Here is a 19,705-nt window from a genome sequence, read left to right as displayed (position 1 = left end):
CAAGACAGCTGCCCATACTCACTAATCCACACTTCCTCAAATGGGAACCCTAGCCCTGTTGCCCTAATGGAGTGAGGCTTCCGGGTATAGGGAAGCATAGTGATCTCCTCAGCGCCAAAGTGCTTGTGCCTAAGGGCCCAAGTGCCAAGCTCAAAAACTGTTATGTAATTGGGGTATTGATGTCATTCACCAAGGTAAATTCTGACACATCTAACAACAGAGTTTACTTGTAGTAGACTCTTGCAGAATAGAGGCAGCAATGAGGGTGGATCAGCTAATATACCTTGCTGGGAGTGCGTGGCGGTGACAGTGTCTCTTTAAAGCAATTAGCATGAATGGTTGGAACTTGGAAGGAAACAAAAGCAGGTAAACACTCATGGCGCTAAATATATAATTTTGGTGAGTGAGGGAGTGAAATTTTGATTAGTTGGACTTCCAAAAGGGAGCAAGGTTAAACAATGAAATGCCATGAACCACAAATTTCATTTTCAGATAATTGCAAAATCCTAATGGACCCCTCATATTTCATGTATAACTCTGTACCATTTCCTTCCCAAACAAAATGTAACTGAATTACAAAACAGGTGTAAAGACATTTTGTCTTTGCGTGATGTAATACAAGCACTGGTTATTAAGAGGTAAACAGCTTGGCTTGGACCCTCAGACATCATGGCCCTAAAGCAAATGTCCCCTACACCTTGTAGCTAAGCCATAACACAGGATAATAATAAAAAACAGTGTTACAATATGTCTTCTAATATTAACATCAGGTAACATTTTAGGTTGAAGTGCTCTTAAACATATTGTGCCATATTACAGACTATATTTTGCCATTTTATTATAATTCATTGCATTCTTGAGTCGTTTTATGGCGTCCAGAGAGGCCTTTCAGTTAAGCTTCTCTGAGACAATTATGTATTATTCAATAAAGTAGCTGGTATAGTTATTGCCAGCCATAAATGTGTCAGTTCTGGGAGACATATTTATAAATCGCAAGAATTTAAAACACGCTGAAAACAACTTGAAAGAATTCCAATGCTTTATGTTTTAGCCAAACATGTCACAGGCAGCCATGTTGCGTATAATTTAGTATGGCAAACAATATCTTGCTGCTATTAAGTCCCATTTCCTCCAATTCATATTTTTTCTGCTTGTTCGCTGGTCCAAGATGACGAATACTATATGAAGTGACTACACAAAGCTGTTAAAGACTAAAGTTGTTCCACCAAAAATATGAAATAGAAAATGTTGCTTTTGAAGGTGAAATTAGACTATCATCAAACCTGTGTGAGTTTGTTTTATTGAGTGATGATAGATCTTAATTCTTTTTATTCATGCTTGTTTTAATTCTGCCAAGAGGTAACTCACAAATGAAAGGCAGTAAATTCAAGTTCCACTCTATTATGCATGTCAGATCTGGATGGCCAATTTATAAATCTCAAGAAACTTTCCCTTGATGCAGGTTAAAAACATCCCACTTGAATGCCATTGTGGTTTTAAGGTTCGCCGTTAAATATCAACAACACATCTACCTCACTCCTACATACAGTATATTTATCTTCCCAATAATAATGAAAGTTTGTGTATCAGTCATTTCAAATGAGATGTATATTGGGATGCAGAACAAGATCATTAGATTGCACAGTGCGAAATGTTGAAAAGTTGACAAGAAAAATGTCTGTTGTCTGGAAGATTGAAACACATTTGTACACCTGACTGTCAATAATGAATGAGGTCAATTAAATTTATTTACATCAGACTAAAATGGGATAACTGTTCAACAATACTGTAAATGATTTAGTAAATATGCGGTTTTTCCATTTTTCATAGGATCCCCGGCAGTCTTTAAGTGAGATGGCGTTCAGAGCCTGCGTAGTTTGACTTTTGATTTTCTCATTCAAGCTTTCTTGTGGCAAGGTGACGTGAGTGTGTGCCATTCTGAATTTTGTTTCTTCATCTCGGATCATACTCAAATACCCAGGATCCATCTCCTGTGATCACTCGGCTCACAAAATCTGGATTTCTAAACGGGCCAACAGGTCTTGGTAAATGAGTTGGCAGAGTTCCTTCTGATCAGATGACAAGTTCTTTGGAACAAGTTTTGCACACACTTTTCTCATGTTCAAATCCTGAGGTGCGATTTCATGAACAATTGACTTGGTAATTCCTGTTTCCTCTTTATTATTCTGATAGTGAGCCGTCAGGCACGGTTGAGAACAGACCTCACTGCATCCACATTCTGTTCTGTTTTTGACAAAGAGATACGTCCTCATCGTTGTTCGTCGTGTTCGAACACCTTCTCATCCTTCCTTGAAGGCCTTGTGGCATTGGTACACTTGTGCAGATGATAGCGCAACTTCTTAATAAGCGTTTCTCGCCATTTCCAAAGTTTCTTATGCACTTTTACCCAATTTCACACAAAATGTTATCACGTACCGCTGCTCTAAACTCACTTGCATTTTTCATAATATGAGACACATAATATGACAATATGAGGCACTTGAATAATGTGTCATAAAAATAATGTCTTGACACTGGCAGGGCTGAAATGCAACCGATCAGTGTTCTAACGTATAACTGGTATCCCACCCCAACTGACCTTGGCCAGCTTCTCCCTTCACAGGGCCCTCCTCGAGCATATATTCTTGGAGTATCTTGTATCTGCTTGAAGTTCACTGGCTTAGAGCATGTAAATAAATATGCTTTTATAAATTCCATAAGATATTATCCAAGAGCCAGATTGAAGAGACCCTGTCACCTTGTCAATTTTGGGCAAAGTGGCAAGGTCTCTCTGAAGCCCAACTCTTAGAAAAATTATCCAACTATTCACTGTTTCATCTAGGGGAGAGTTTTTGTGCTTTAACTTACCTGATCCTCCACTCTTGGGCAGATGGAAATCCCCACACTTCAGTGCTGGACTGCCCCTTGGTGTCATCACTTCCAGTGCAGAGTTACATACTTTTTATTGGTAGTGAGGACGTCAGGACCTTAGACCACCAGAGAATGGATTATGGGGGAGAAGACACTGCAGGTACCAGTGTATTAGCAAAGAGGAGTGCAGGTTCGGGTCTACTGTTATGTCCCCTAGACCTAAATGAGCAATTAGCCCTTGCAGTGTAGGTATAGCTCTACTGCATGGGACAATTTTTATAGTTTCCCATAGTTTGACTTTAAAACCCATCCCCAACCCAGTATACTCACCTACTCAGTGTTTGCCTGTTACTCCCTTTTTCATAACGTCCAACATAAAATACTTGCTTCCAGGTATAGCTTGCAGGTGGCCTACTTCTGTGATGCAGTGGCCAGGCCTATCATTAAGCCTGGACACTGTTACATAATAAAGGAGATTACATTATTGCTCATTTTATCAGAGTCATATCAGTGCATAGGTAAAACCCAAATAAATTCCCACAGCAGCTAGAAAAAGAACAACCCCTGGTGAATATACAGTGATATTCCTTATTTACAGGCTTATCTTCCTGTATTCTTAAAATGTTAACTCTCACCAGATTCAATGACCCTTGATATACAGTACTCTGCAAATGTGTTCGGCAGGTGTGAAGAAATGCTGTACAATAAGAATGCTTTCAAAAATATATTTCATTTTTTTCTTTTTTTTTATCAATTTACAAAATACAAAGTGAGCGGACAGGAGAAAAACCTAAATCAGATCAATATTTGGTATAACTACCCTTTGGTTTCAAACCAGCATCAATTCTACTAGATACACGTGCACACAGTATTTGCAGGAACTCGGCAGGTAGGTTGTTCCAAACATCTTGGAGAAATAACCACAGATTGTCTGTGGATGAAGGCTGCCTCAAATTCTTCTGTCTCTTTATGTATTCCCAGACAGACTCAATGATGCTGGGATCAGAGTTCTGTGGGAGCCAAATCATCACTTCCAGGACTCCTTGTTCTTCTTTAAACTAAAGATAGTTCCTATGATATTGGCTGTATGTTTGGGGTTGTAATTAAGAGCCTGAACATATCTGGAGAGGTCTGGAGAGCTATTGCAGTCCAGTTAAAGGCCAAGGCGCTTGTATATTCATGATTGAGGTGAGCAGCTAGTGTAATTCGTGGTGGATTACACTGGGTGTACAAGATAATTTATCTTGAACCATTATCACTGTATATCAAATGAACTGTGGATTGGGCTTTTGTACATATTAGATTTTATTCACGTTTATACAGTATATGCACTTTACATTGTGGGATTTTTAGTTAGTTGGGTTTGCCAAATAATCCATGTCAGTAATGCTTTTTTTTTTTATATTGTGATTGTGCTGCACATTTTTAAAGCGGAGTTCCACCCAAAAGTGGAACTTCCGCTTTAAATAGTCCTAACCCCCTGACATGCCACATTTGGCATGTCATTTTTTTTTGGGAAGGGGAGCGGGTACCTAGTTTTGACAGGTACCCGCTCCCACTTCCGCTCGGAGCGCCGCGGCGCCCTGAGCGGAAGTTCTCCTCTCTCCCTCCCTCCCTGCAATCTTCTGGGACATGTCAGAGGTCCCAGAAGATTGCCAGCCAATCACGATGCATAGCGCAACTCGCGCATGCGCAGTGCGTACCTGGCTGTGAAGCCGCAAACTGTCACAGCCGGGTGCCCACATCAGTGATGCCAGCGCCGCAGAGCAGAGAGGGAGAAGACGGCGCATCGCTGGACCGTGGGACAGATGAGTGCGTGGTTAGGCTGGAACTCCGCTTTAAGACCATTTGTGTGGGAACGCATGACAGTGCTAGTTGCAATATATATATAATTTTTTTTTCTTGTTTTTTTTTTTTTTATCATTTGCACTGGCTATTGTAGATGTATCAAAGGTGGAAATTACAACATTTATACTGAAGGTATACTGGACAGCCACTGAAATATCTAGTAAATATTTAAAATGAACAGACACACCAAGAATAGTTTTGATAAAAACCATAAAACAAAACTTTGCTGGACATCAAAATACATAAAGCTTCTTACACTTAAAAGTTACCATAAACATTACACAAAATACCACTACTTAATCATACACTACTGTAGCACCACCCCCGCAGGAGCTGCTGATTAGATTATTGGGTCTACGTCCTGCCTTCCAACCCCTGAAATTGGCTCGAACCCTCCCTAGGCACAACTGACACGAAATGGGACTATAATACCAAGTGGCTACAGGAGAACACAGTTCAGGATATATCACCCCAATAAGTAATAATAACTTGTTACCTTTCTCCAGCCGCAGTCCCTCTGGGTGACACAAGGTGCAACACACAGACTTTTGCTTAACCAAAGTAGCTTTACTGAGAGTTAAAGTACAAGTTGACTCCAAAAGACATCACAAGAGTCAACTAAGAAAGATAAAGTTATTGACACAATAATAAACAATATGATTAAGATAGCTATTTTTGTATACTTATGCAACTAAAAGATAACTCATAGGCTTTCTTTTACCCAATTCAGGCTATACTTTACACACGTCTAGTCTCTTGTATCAGGTAGGCAGAACCTATTTGAATCCCATACACAGTTCCTTCCTTTTGGTTTGGAATCTTCGCTAGCAATCGTTGGTGCACAAGCTATTTGTAATCCAAAAGTAAGGATATATAGTCAAAAGGGGTGAGAAAAAAAAGGTTACAATCACCCGCAATGTTACTGCGTAATTGGGCGTATTAATCTTCTTAGTGGTGCATATATAGGCCCCTGACACCTTATGTACTTGTGTTTAAATGCTTAGTCTCCTGGAAGGTGCACTAGGCCGCTGAGTGTACTGCGTACTATCTGAAGTGTAGTTAGCACCGGCTAAAGTTACTTTCTTCCAAGCGAGAAACAGATTTGGGCATGTGCCCTGCTCACCAAACGGCCTCTTTCTTCCCGAGCTCTCCACCTCCGATTTCTGTCACCAGCCGCGCTTGTGGTTAGATGTGGGCAACACCAGTCTCTGCAGAGCATCAATGGGTTCTCTGGGAAGGCTCCTTTACTGCAGATGAAATGCTTCCACTCCGTCACTTCAGGCTCAGGCTTCAGGCCTAGTCCGCAGCATCAGCCCACAGCACTTGCTTCCTTCTAGCTGTTGTGTCAGGAGACAAGAGAGAGAGCCTGGCTCCTCCCTTCCTTTATAAAGCTTCCCCCAAAAGGCTGTGCGGTGAAGCAATGCACCCTGGTGTTCCCACTGAATTGTGGGTATCGTAGTATCTGATGAACATCACCAAGCTGCAGTGTGGCAGTTTGGCCACTAGAAACTTCTGATGAAAACCACCAAGCTGCAGTGTGGCAGTTTGGCCACTAGATGGAGCCGAGTTCCTTCAAAATGTTATACAGTCTACTAATGAACAATTGTAAATGGGAGGATGCCCGCTACACTACTATTCCCAATATCCCAAAATTTCAAATAATACTTAGCTCTGGTAGCTGAATGTCAACAGCTTACACTGAATAGCTGGAGGAACAGGACAATAAGAAATCCTGGCTGCATGCTTGGTCTTTCCACAGCTCCAAAAACAGACTATTCCTTATGATATGGACTCTTTTTTTAGTCCTGTATACCAAAGACCACCCACAGGATGTAATCATTCCTCTTGACCACTCACAGGTAATTTTGTGAGTGAGGTCATCAACACATGGTTGCACTTCCACCCACTACCACATGGTCAATTAGATATGAGGCAGCCATCTTTAAATACACTAAATCAAAAGCTTACTAAACCACCTGTGGGTGAGAGATATTATTACACATGTATGGGAACATGTGTCATGAATCGGTTAAAAAAAATCCACAACTGATACAGTAGAGACAACAATATTTTATTTTTTCTGTCTGTATCAGAATTCTTCCTTTTTTCATGTGTGCAGGTGTTCGCTTCATTCCAATGCCAGATTTTGGATGCCTTTATTGGATTGATAAGCAAACCTTTCACTGATATTGTGAGAAAGGGCAAAAAGTGGTATTTTACCTCATCTCCAACACATTTGAGTTTAGTATGTTTGTAACTACAGTAAAACATTGGTTTGAGAGTAACTTGGTTTAAGAGCGCTTTGCAAGACAAGCAAAATTTTCAAATAAATTTTGACTTGATATACAAGCGATGTCTTGATATACAAGTAGCCTCAAGTCACAGCTGAGTATAAAAAAGAAGAGAGGCGCCTCTAAGTGTAGCAATATGGTTAAATTTAATGAAGGTACAACATTTAGCAACTCACATGGTTGATGATTGGAAAAGGCACATCTAAGGATGCAGGCATCCAGGCTAAAGCTGTCCACATAGACCATCCTCCGCACCGCCATCTACGTCATCCCTTCCATGCTGCCCCTCGCTTTCAGATCGCTTTCCTGCAGGGTGGTCTTCCCGGTCAGGATTACAGACTGGCAGCCGGCGGTGCAGAAGATAGTCTATGTGGACAGCTTTATCCCGGATGCCTGCATACTTAGATGTGCCTGTTTTATTCATCAACCATGTGAGTTGCTAAATGTTGTACCTTCATTAAATGGAACCATATTGCTACACTTAGAGGCGCCTCTCTTCTCTTTAATACTCTGTAGCTCCTGCTGGATTTTGCTTCTAATCCCCTTGTGGAAGCGGCTATTTGTGGATGGACATTTTATGATTATATAACCTATCGCAATGCTATAATCTATTTATATAGACTATAAACCGAAGGACTTGTGGAAGGAATCATCTGAGTTTCCATTATTTCTTATGGGGAAATTCGCTTTGATATAAGAGTGCTTTGGACTACAAGCATGTTTCCGGAACGAATTATGCTCGCAATCCAAGGTTTTACTGTATTCACTAAAGGGTCATATATTTTGATGTGACCTATTCAGGGGTTTTGTTTGGTATATTTGACTTGACTGCTGCAATTTGACAGATATGCCTCTCTTTTAGGATTCTCTAATGTATGTTTTGTGTTCGGAACTACACTTATATTCTTTCTCTGTTGTGATACCAAAAAACACACTGTTTAATGTACATTGTCCCTTCTATTTCTGTATGTGGATGATGGCACTGTAATTATTTTAATTAAAAAAACATCAAAGTACCTATTTCCAAATCGATATTCAGCTGTCACATGCTCCATATCTTTCCCAGCCTGTCTGCAGGGAAAAAAGCAGGAGGAGCTTCTAGTCCCCTGCTGCTGGTTCAAAATAATAATAAAAAAAAAAACAACAACCTTTGGAATACAGAGTAAAAAAAAAATAATAATTATAATCAATAAACTATTATAAATTCTCATACAAATATATATTTGAAATCAAATCTTTATTATTTTTTGGTAATAACCTGAGGTTGTGCATTTCTGCTAGTCACAGGCTGTGTCAGGCCCCTCCAGCCTGTGTTAGAGAATAAGAGGGAGGTGAAGCTTCCATCAAACAACATGTAATCTCCCACTACCATTGTGTTTAGCTGGTTAGTGGGCAGGAGGAGGAGGGAAGGCAGGAGTGGGCTGTCATTTACCACTGTGTACACACCCACATGTATGGCTCTATACGTGGGCTGCTGAGATAGGGAGGAAATGCCCACCGTAGAAACTCACTGAAAACTGAGCATGTGCAGAGCTGTCAACACTTTTCTTCAAAATCCCTAGCTGCAATGGGGACTTGAACAGAAGGGGGAGATATATAACAGCAGGCTCAACCAGGTTTTTTTGCAGAATACAGAAAACGAAAATCATAGTGACTGAGTAAGAAACAACATGTAATATAGCATCCAATGATAATTTTTTATGATGTAGGTTTAGTGACTTTAACCACTTGCCGTCTGCTCACTAGAGCACTACTGCGGCAAAGTGGCTCGATAACGTCTGATGACGTAGACCTACGTCGCCAGACATTCCCCTTTCTCGGCGGCGCGCGCGCGGCGCCAGAGGCTCGCTCCCGCTGTATTCAGTCACAATGGGAGTCGGGCCAGGGGAGGAGCAGCGGCTATCGCCACTGCTCTTCCCCGATCGTTTACACAAGCGGGCGGATCTCCGAAGTGACAGGCAGTGACAAATTGCAGGGTTCAGCATAGCTGAACATGCGATCTGTCCCTGTGTCACTAAGTCACCTCCCCCCATACATATTAGTAAGCACCAGGCATACATTAACCCCTCCCTCTCCAATAAAATTAACCCCTTCCCTGCCAGTGTCATTTTTACAGTAACAGTGCATATATATAGCACTGATTACTGCAGTAATGTCACTGGTACCCCCAAAAGTGTAAAAAATGTCAGTCAAGGGTCCGATCTGTCTGCCGCAATGTCGCAGTCCCGCAAAAAAATTGCCGCCATTACTTGTTAAAAAAAAAACACCAAAAATGACAGAAATCTTTCCCTTAGTTAGTAAACGCAATAACTTTTGCGCAAACCAATCAAAATACGCTTATTGTGCTTTTTTTACCAAACATAGGTAGCAGAAAACAAATTGGCCAAAATGTTTAAAATAAATTAGATTTTTACATTTTTTGGGGGGAATTTCATATAAAAAATTGTGATCTTTTTTTGTTTATAGCGCATGATCAAAAAATCGCACAGGTGATCAAATACCACCAAAAGAAAGCTCTGTTTGTGGGAAAAAAGGACATAAATTTTGTTTGGGTACGGCGTTGCACGACCGCGCAATTGTCAGTTAAAGTCGCACAGTGCCGAATCGCAAAAAGTGGCCCAGACGTAAGACAGCAAAATCCTCCAGTGGTAAAGTGGTTAATGGTTGTACTTGTATCCTCTTTTGTAAAATTTATTAAATAATACCGAAAAGGAAAATAATTTAATTAAAATGGATAAGAATAAATTCATAATGTAGTCAAACAAGAGGCAATCTGTTACCCATTATATTTTGCAAAACTGATTACCCCTTCATGCTGACCGTATGCAAATAATCGGCCCCACTGGACTGGGGCTGCATATTTGTGTATCTCCCTTTGTGCGCACGGCACGCTCCCAGCATATTCTAACTACCCTATGTCTTCTTATCTATTCTGAGGTCACTTCAATCCGGTCTCTGGGTCCCAGCATCGGCTTAAGTGTAGAGGAGAGACAGCGACAATGGCTGCAGAGCCTATGCGGTGATATTACCCTTAGGCGTACTTTGGGGCATTCGTTGTCAGCTGTCCCTCCTCTACATTGAAGCCATCGCTGGGACCCGATCATGTGGCCAGACCGGATGGGCCTCAGAATAGGTAAGTATAGACATCTTTTCTTTTACAGGGTAGTTAGAATAGTCTTAGAATGGGGGTGGGAGCAGGTTTAAGCTTAGTTACAATTTGACTGACTTCCACTTTAAGTTGGCCATAGATGAAATGGAATTTATCCAATTCAGCAGGGCCGAAAAAGCAGCTCTGTTAACAAAGATATTTATATCTATACTGCTAGGATAATCAGTCAGGCACATATATATTTTTTTAAGTAAAATCTTTTGTTATTGATTTTAACAAAGAAGTACACACACCTTAGTTACCTGTTGCCCACGCAAGGGCAGGGGCAACCAAAAAGGCCCTGCTACATAAAAAGTCCGGGATATTTTTACCTTGAATACTGTGTTCAACAAATAGGTGAGAATGAGTCTTACTCATACTTGCCATATCTCTTTGTTTTATATCCCCTTGTAAATATCAAGGTTTGTGGAAGCATTTAAAGCAGATGTAAACCCCAACTGAATGACATTTCATTTTCTGAAGCATGGTGTAGTATAACAATTGCTATCTGTTTTTTTTAGAATATATATTATTTTCACTTCTTTTCATCCATATTGTATTTCAGTACTGCTGATCTGCAGCTTTTTTGCAGTCACATCTCGTCTACATGCATGCACTCCAGCAATGGCAGCATGGTATTTCTCAGGGCCAGTTTCCTGAAGGGGCCATACCTGTGAAGTGTGTGTTGTAATAGTCACTTGTAGTCTCCATCTGAAGATTGTGTTTCAGGGTGACACCCCAGAACATGAATTGCCTTCATTACAGGATCTGAGGTATTTTTTTTTTTTTTTTTTAATAAAAGCTGCATGATAGAAAATGACTTTTGAAAGGACATTAACCGCTTGCCGCCCGCCCGCCGTCATATGACGGCGGAGCGGAGCGACCATTATCCTGGGCCGCCGTCATATGACGGCGGCACTTTAAGCAGGGCAGGCGCGCGATCGCGTGCACGCCGCCCTGCACTGTCGGTGTCGGGGTGTCCCCGGGACACCCCCCATCACCGACAGGGGGGAAACAGCCAATGGGCGTGGCTGTTTCCCACGTGATCGGCTGTGTTCCAATGACACAGCCGATCACAATGAAGGCGCCCACCAGATGACCGCGCATGCGCGATCGGGAGCGCGCAGCGCGGTCATGTCGGTGGCACTGTGTTCCGTAGGAACACAGCTGTCACCGGCAGTAGTAAACAGTCACTGACAGTGACTGTTTACTATGTGATCGGCTGTGAATCCATTCACAGCCGATCACAAAATGTAAACAAAGAGCAGTAACTGACTGTTACTAGCTCTTCTCCAATCATACAGTTTCCAGTATGAGGGGAGAAGAGCTAGAAATAGTGAGTTACTGCTCTGTACACATGTAAAAAGTAAAAATCACACTAATAAAGGTCCCCCCACAGTCCTCAGCCCCCCCCCAATGTCACCTGTCACCCAACAGTCACCTCATCAGTGCCCAGAAATTGACACCCATAACGTTCACATGTGAGCGCAGCGATCGCAGGCAGAATCACAGCGATTCTGCCCGCAATCCGGAAATCATTGCAAATCGCGGGACGCCTGTGCGTTGCCCGTGATTTGCAATAGCACCCCAAACGCTGTGCGATGTTGCCGCCATTTCCGCCTGCCGAATCGCGGTAACATCGCGCAAACATCGCATGACGCCCAAAAAAGGTACAAGAGTTTCTTTGGAGCGTCATGCGTTGTTTGCGTGATGTTACCGCGATTCGGCAGGCGGAAATCGCAGCAAAATCGCACAGCGTTTGGGGTGCTATTGCAAATCACGGGCAATGCACAGGCGTCCCGCCATTTGCAATGATTTCTGGATCACGGGCAGAATCGCAGTGATTCTGCCCGCGATCGCTACGCTCACATGTGAACGTAGCCTAAAGTTCACCGGTCACCAGAGACTGCCATCAGTACCGCCGTGCACCATCGCCCGTCACCTGTCACCCATCAGTGACCATCGCCCGTCACCTGTCACCCCATCAATCACCGTCACCTGTCACCCCATCAATCACCGTCACCTGTCACCCCATCAGTCATCGTCACCTGTCACCCCATCAGTCATCGTCACTTGACACCCCATCAGTGATCGTCACTTGTCACCCCATCAATCATTGTCACATGTCACCCCGTCAGTGACTGTCATCTGTCACCCCATCAATCATCGTCATCTGTCACCCCATCAATCATCATCACCTGTCACCTCATCAATCATCGTCACCTGTCACCCCATCAATCATCGTCACCTGTCACCTCATCAATCATCGTCACCTGTCACCCCATCAATCATCGTCACCTGTCACCTCATCAATCATCATCACCTGTCACCTCATCAATCATCGTCACCTGTCACCCCATCAGTCATCGTCACCTGTCACCCCGTCAGTCATCGTCACCGGTTTGCCATATACATGCAATCACTTACTGACCGCCTAACGACTATATGCGTCGGCCATTAAAAGCTAAATACTGGGGTTATGGCAGCAGATAGCCCCCATAACCCCGGTATTTTTTGAAACGGCGGGCGGTCGGCTTTCAGATAAGGGTGGTCCCAGTGGCGGATTCGCTGCGGAATTACCCTTACGGTGCAGGGGAAGAGGTGCCCCCCCCCCCTCCTGCCGCGTCCCAGACGTTTTCCCAGCTTACCGGACCCGCCGGCAGCGGGGAAAACTATCCGGTCCCGGATCCTCAGAGACAGGAAGTCGAGTGAGGGCAAGATGGCCCTCACTCAACTCTATGGTCTTGGAGGACCGGAGCTACGTCAAAAGACGTTGCCTAGCAACCGGTTTAAAGGGCCGCTTTTTTTTTTTTTGCTTTTTTTTTTTCCTCTTTCAACAATTTTTTTTTTTTTTTTCTTTTTTAGTGTAGTTGTGAGGTGTGAGGTCTTTTTGACCCCAGATCTCACAATAAAGAGGACCTGTCATGCCTATTTCTATTACAAGGGATGTTTACATTCCTTGTAATAGGAATAAAAATGATCAAAACATTTTTTTTTTTTTTAACTGTGTAAAAATAAAAAAATAATAAATAAAATAAATAGGAAAAAAAAAAAAAAAAAAAATTAAAGCGCCCTGTCCCCGTTAGCTCACGCGCAGAAGCAAACGCATACGCAAGTCCCGCCCACATATGTAAACGGTGTTCAAACTATACATGTGAGGTATCGCCGCGATCGTTAGAGCGAGTGCAATAATTTGAGCCCTAGACCTCCTCTGTAACTCTAAGCTAGTAACCTGCAGAAATTTTTAAAATGTTGCCTATGGGGATTTTTAAGTACCAATGTTTGGCGCCATTCTGTGAGCATGCGCAATTTTGAAGCATGACATGTTGGGTATCTAATTACTCGGCGTAACATTATCTTTCACATTATGGAAAAAAATTGGGCTAAATTTACTGTTTTCTTATTTTTTAGTTCAAAAAAGTGAATTTTTTTCAAAAAAATCGCATTTGGAAGACTGCTGCGCAAATATGGTGTGATAAAAAATATTGCAACGATCTCCATTTTATTCTCTAGGGTCTCTGCTAAAATAAAATATATAATGTTTGGGGGTTCAAAGTAGTTTTCTAGCAAAAAAAATGATTTTAGCTTGTAAACACCAAGTGTCAAAAATTGGCCCAGTCTTAAAGTGGATAAATGGACAACTTTGTGTAAAGCGCTACTTGGATGTTAGGCCTATGTATGTGGCCAGGCTGTGAAAAAGTGTTACACATGTGGTATCGCCATACTCAGGAGGAGTAGCAGAATGTATTTTGGGGTGCAAGTTTTGCTATGTACATGCAATGTGTTAGAAATATTGCATAAATGGACAGCTTTGTGTAAAAAAAATGTGTTTTCATTTTCTTTCCACATTTTCCAAAAACTTGTGGAAAAAAATGACATATTCAAAAGACTCATTATGCCTCAAAAATTATACGTTGGGCTGTTTGCTTTCCAAAATGGGGTCATTTTATGGGGGTTTCCATTGTCCTGGTGCTCCAGGGCCTTCAAAAGTGCGATAGGTTGTCAGGAAATTATATGTGTAATTTGTGCTCCTAGAATGCCGGACGCTGCTACTCGGATGTTAGGCCTCTGTATGTGGCCAGGCTGTGAAAAAGTCTCACACATGTGGTATCGCCATACTCAGGCGGAGTAGTAGAATGTGTTTTGGGGTGTAGTTGAAAGTATACATGTGCTGTGTGAGAGAAATAACCTGTTAATACGGCAATTTGTAAAAAAAAAAAAATAAAAAAAAATAAATCTTCATTTTGCAAAGCATTGTGGGAAAAAATTACAACTTCAAAAAACTCATCATGCCCCTTATTAAATACCTTGGAATGTCTACTTTCCAAAAAGGGGTCATTTGGGGGGTATTTGTACTTTCCTGACCTTTTAGTGTCTCAAGAAATGAGATAGGCCTTCAGTACATCAGGTGTGATCAAGTGTGATCAATTTTCAATGAATAGCACCATAACTTGTGGACTCTATAACTTTCACAAAGACCAAATAATATACACTTATTTGGGTTTTTTTTACCAAAGATAAGTAGCAGTATAAATTTTGGCCAAAATGTGTGAAGAAAAATGACTAATTTGCAAAATTTTATGACAGAAACAAAGAAAAATGCGTTTTTTCACGATATTTTCAGTCTTTTTTTATTTATAGCACAAAAAATAAAAAACCCAGTATTGATCAAATACCATCAAAAGAAAGCTCTATTTGTGTGAAAAAAAGGACACAATTTTTGTATGGGTACAGTGTTGCATGACTGAGTAATTCTCAGTCAAAGTGTGAGAGCGCTGAAAGCTGAAAATCGGTCTGGGCAGGAAGGGGGTGAAAGTGCACTGTAGGCAAGTGGTTAACGTGTTAACGTTTATACATGATTTTAGTAATTGGGTTTACACAAACTTTATTTAAACAAGACAATTGGTTAGAGAAGCTCAGAAGAGTTTTGGTAGAAAAAACCAAGCGGTCCATCAAATTTGCTCCTTTTTTTTTCTGAGAGGTTGATATTTTTAACCTTTTATACCTACATTATATTTATACTAATGTAGCACTACTCCCAAGGGAGCTGCTGAGTGTGGGTCCCCCTGGTTTTCCGCTAGCAAAAACAGTACCTTTAAGCATGTTTTCAAGTGTGAGCGCCTCAGACAAGGACCAGTCCAGTTTCTTTGGTTTTTAGGGTTTATTTGAGGACTTGGATGGGAGAAGGGAGAAGTGGGATACACCAACAACTGAACTGTGCACAATTAGGCAGGGACACAGAGAAATGCTGCTTGGCGCTAGTTAGCGCTTCACTGACGCTGGTTAACGCTTCACTAACGCTGGTTAACACTGACTGATGCTGGCCTAGGCTAGGCCAGTTACTAGAACTTCACCTCTGACTGTGGAAAAGTCCTTTAAGCTCCCTAAGGTACTCTCTCCTGAGGTAGCTGACTTGTAGTGCAGACTGTACTGCTGAACACTTCAGGGCCCTTCCTGGTGCCCCCTTTTATTCCCCAAACTTCAGGGCTTTACTACTTGGCACCCCCTTTACTGTGCACTCCTGGTTAGCTGGCTCCCGGATCCCCTTTGACCTCTCTGGAGTGGTCCCCTCTCTAAGGCAGACCCCTGGGCAGATCTTGAGTACTCACGATACTGTTTTTCCTGAAGATCTCTGCCCAGCAGCTCCACTTGGTCAGCAACTCTGGAGCCCTTGCAGCCCAGCTCAACCTCCAGTCCCTAGGCCGACTGCCTGGACCACCTTCTCACATTTACAGGAGGAGAGACAGCCGTCACCTCCACCTGGGACTGATGCTCCTGCCAAAAGACACTTTGTCACATGCTCCCCACAGATTTATTTCCAATCTCAGGGTGCACTGCGGCAAACCCCACCCACCGGGACAGTCATAAACCCTGTTGTGCTATTGGTTAGGTTTCCTCCACTTTCCAACAAGATCCCTCATTGGATACAGTGGGGAGACTCCCCAGACTCGACAGGCCACACCTGGAGGCATGTGACAGCACTGCTAACAGATCCAGCCCCCCTGATAAGCAGACAGGGCCATGATATGCTTTTCCCTAGCACCTACCTAGGAGGGTGCTACATTAAATTAGTTTAAATTTACTTACTTATGATAAACTCACTACCTCTGCTGGAAGTCTGCTCTTAGTGGTCTTTGTATAAAAAATATGCAATGCGGATGTCTTAAGCATTTGCACAGACTCACAGAATGAACCCCCGTATTGCTTGTAATATAATTAAAAAATAGACCTTGTTATGGCCACTAAATGAAGCTGGTGATCATAGGAGATAATCATATTACAAACCATATAGGGATAATTTGTTTTGCCTGTGCAAATACTAAGGCTCCATTCACATATTGGCATCCTTGATCGCGGGCAAAATCACTGCAAATCTGCTCACGATCCCGAATCACAGGGGATTCCCACACAATTCTTTATGGATGCCTGCTGGGCCCTAAGCATTCAGGGATTCATTAGATTGCCGCATGTGATCTTGCCCTTAAAAGAGAAGTATGATGGTGGCCATAGCCATACACAAACTGTGTCCTTTCATTATGAAACTCGTTAATCCCAGTGGTAGATTCATGCTCCTTAATGGTACCATTATGGAATGTAAATTCAGTATTGCAGCCGTGTACACCCCAAATGCCCAGCAGCTTACCTTCCTGGACTCTGTTCTAGACTCCCTCTCCACTTTTGGGAGGGCCAGTTAATTAGGATAGGTGACTTCAATGTGAGTCCTGACTCATTATTAGACACATCCACAGGTTATTCAGTACACTCCTATGCCTTCCTTAAGCACTTCAGAAAGTCCTTACATTCTTATCACCTGGTCAACTGCTGAAGAGTGCTCCATCCTACTGACAAGGACGTCAGCTACTATTCGGCAACTCCCAATGTGTATACCCGAATAAACATGCTACTGATGGACCAGTTCTCCTTGGAGTCACTCTTTAGCATGTCGATCGGATCGATAACAATTTTAGACCATGCCCTGGTGCCCATTTCCCCATATTCACTGTTCCTTGATGCGAGGTCATGGACCTGGAGACTGTCCTAGATGATCCGGTGGTGCTCAAGCAGATATCGGAATCTATCTCCCTATATTTTGCAGAGAATTTAACGGATGACGTAGGACTGACCTATATTTGGGAAGGGAACAAAGCAGTGGTTAGGGGAGAGTTTATCTCTCAAGGCTCCAGATTAAAAAAGGCTTGGGAAGGGGTAATGACCCAGGAGCTGGCTGCGAACCTCCAAACCCTTTCTTTGGAGCTCAATAACCTGCTGGCTTTGGGCCCTGATTGTGACATATCTCCCACAAGTTTTACGAGTTTGGTAACAAATGCGGCAGATGTCCACAAAGCCCACATGACGGCAGGTACCCCTGTTGTCCATCCCTCGAAAATTGCTGCAACCTTTCGCGACTACAATGCTCAGCTTTACCACCTCCCTGACACGCAACCTGGTATCACAATGGATCAGAGGATTAAACGCATCCTGCAATGTTTGGAGGAGGCTCAGTCCCCTCCGCTTTCTACTCACTTCTACTCCACCGCTTCCACCACTGCTCATACGCTGCAGTTATGGGACAGGTTAAATAAATCAAGAAAACTGGCTCCTCCAATCTCCCCTCTTGTTCCTTTGGGAGGCTTCCCCTGGTTCACTCGGGGGGAACACCTTTCCTTCTTTTGCTTCGACAGCAGATGGAGTTGGAGGTGTGTCCACAACCAGGGGTTGTTATATCCGGAGACCCTTAGGGACCAATCGCTTTCCTTTGGATGATACAAGCAGCTTTAACACTTTATTCGCAGCTTACCACAGACAATCCGTCCCCCCCCCCTGCTACCCCCTTTGAAAAGCTATTCCGCTGCTCCGATCCCTCACTCTATCTTCATCTTTTATGGACTGCTGTCAACATTAGAACCCAGGGGAAAACCGTTATATATCAGGGAGTGGGAGAGAGATCTGCACCTGATTTACCTGCCCCACCTCCTAAATGCTGCCTGGCGATTGATCCCCATGTACTAGAAAAAGGTTCAAATGCTGGGCCGCACAGATTGGAACTGCCTGGTGAAGGAAAATATGGCTGCGGAGGAATGGATGGCGACATGTAAACTTCAACACGATAAGTTGTATGCTATATGGGTCACATGGATTCATTATACTGATAGGGCTCTACCAGATTCACAGCCAGCAACTACGGGACCCCCATGAGAGCTTTATGTACTGGAGATGGCCTGAACAGGATCCACTGTAAATTTTGAGATATGGATAATTTGAAGTTTAAAGGAGTTGTAAAGGCAGAAGGTTTTTTATCTTAATGCATTCTATGCATTAGGATAAAAAACCTTCTGTGTGTAGCAGCCTCCCCAACACCCCCTAACACTTACCCGAGCCCCTCTCTAATGGGCCACGCAATGTTGTTTATTTTCATCTGTTTCAACTAATGAATTAACCGTTTTTTTTTGTGTTTTTTTTGCTCTTGCACCTCTTATGTAGGACGGTCAATTGGACCCCATATTATGTTATGTGACGTGATCAATACCTACTTGGACTTGTTCATTTCTTTTAAATGTCTATTTCCAGGCTAATCTCATACTTGTTTACCTGTTTGTCTTCTCTACATGTTCTGCATATATAAATAAAGAATTTACAAAAAAAAAAATTATTTCATATTGATAAACCTGACAAAAAGTTGTTTTCAAATCCTCGTATTGTGGGAGAATCTAACCGTGTGTATGGATGTGAATAGCTTACTGATTACGAAATAGAAAGCATACATTACATAGTATACGCTGTATTTTCCATACTCTGATATAGAACACAGGCTTAGGAAATCGCCATCTTGTGGCCGGTTCATGCAAGTTATTTCAGGAAATATATTTTTACCATTCAATTTACCATACTCAGGGGAAAATATTAAATGTAACCAAGCTTTTTCTCATATTAGCAAAATAGATATCAAAATGTTTAATTGCTGTAGACTTTGCTGATTTATTTCCATCATTAACTTTGCGCTGTAAAGGGACAGGTGAATATTAATAATAATCAAATTCACAGTAAAACAAAATGTTAATAGGAAAATGAGCACAATAAATAAAAGAGGAACAGTAACAAGATTAATATCTCTTGTCCTCAACCATACCTGCTGTATTAAAACAGCGTTACGTTTTTTTTTTTAATAATGTTCGTGACAGTCGGCGCTTGTACTACAAATCGGCATGTGCTGTATACTTTAGAGTTTTCACCTTTGTGTATGTCTAATGGGCCATACACACTATACAATTGTCCTTTGATTTTTTTCTTTAGATGTACCAAAACCATATAATATGAGGTCAAACCTAAACACTTTCAATTTGTATGCAATCTGGCAGGCCCTTGCACTACATAGTTGAAGCTAAATCTAAAGGAAATCTACCAACAAAAGTTGTATAGTGTGTATCCAGCTTTAGGGCTTACTTAGAACTCCTGATAAAGCAAGCAGTAATCCTGATTGTGGGCATCTGAACCCTGATGGCCCTGTCTTCCAGGATTAGGTGCAGCTGGCTACCAAGCATGCACCTTC

Source organism: Pelophylax lessonae, assembly GCF_965119305.1.
Source record: "Pelophylax lessonae genome assembly, chromosome: 5".
NCBI lineage: Eukaryota > Metazoa > Chordata > Amphibia > Anura > Ranidae > Pelophylax > Pelophylax lessonae.
This window is presented reverse-complemented; position numbering follows the sequence as displayed.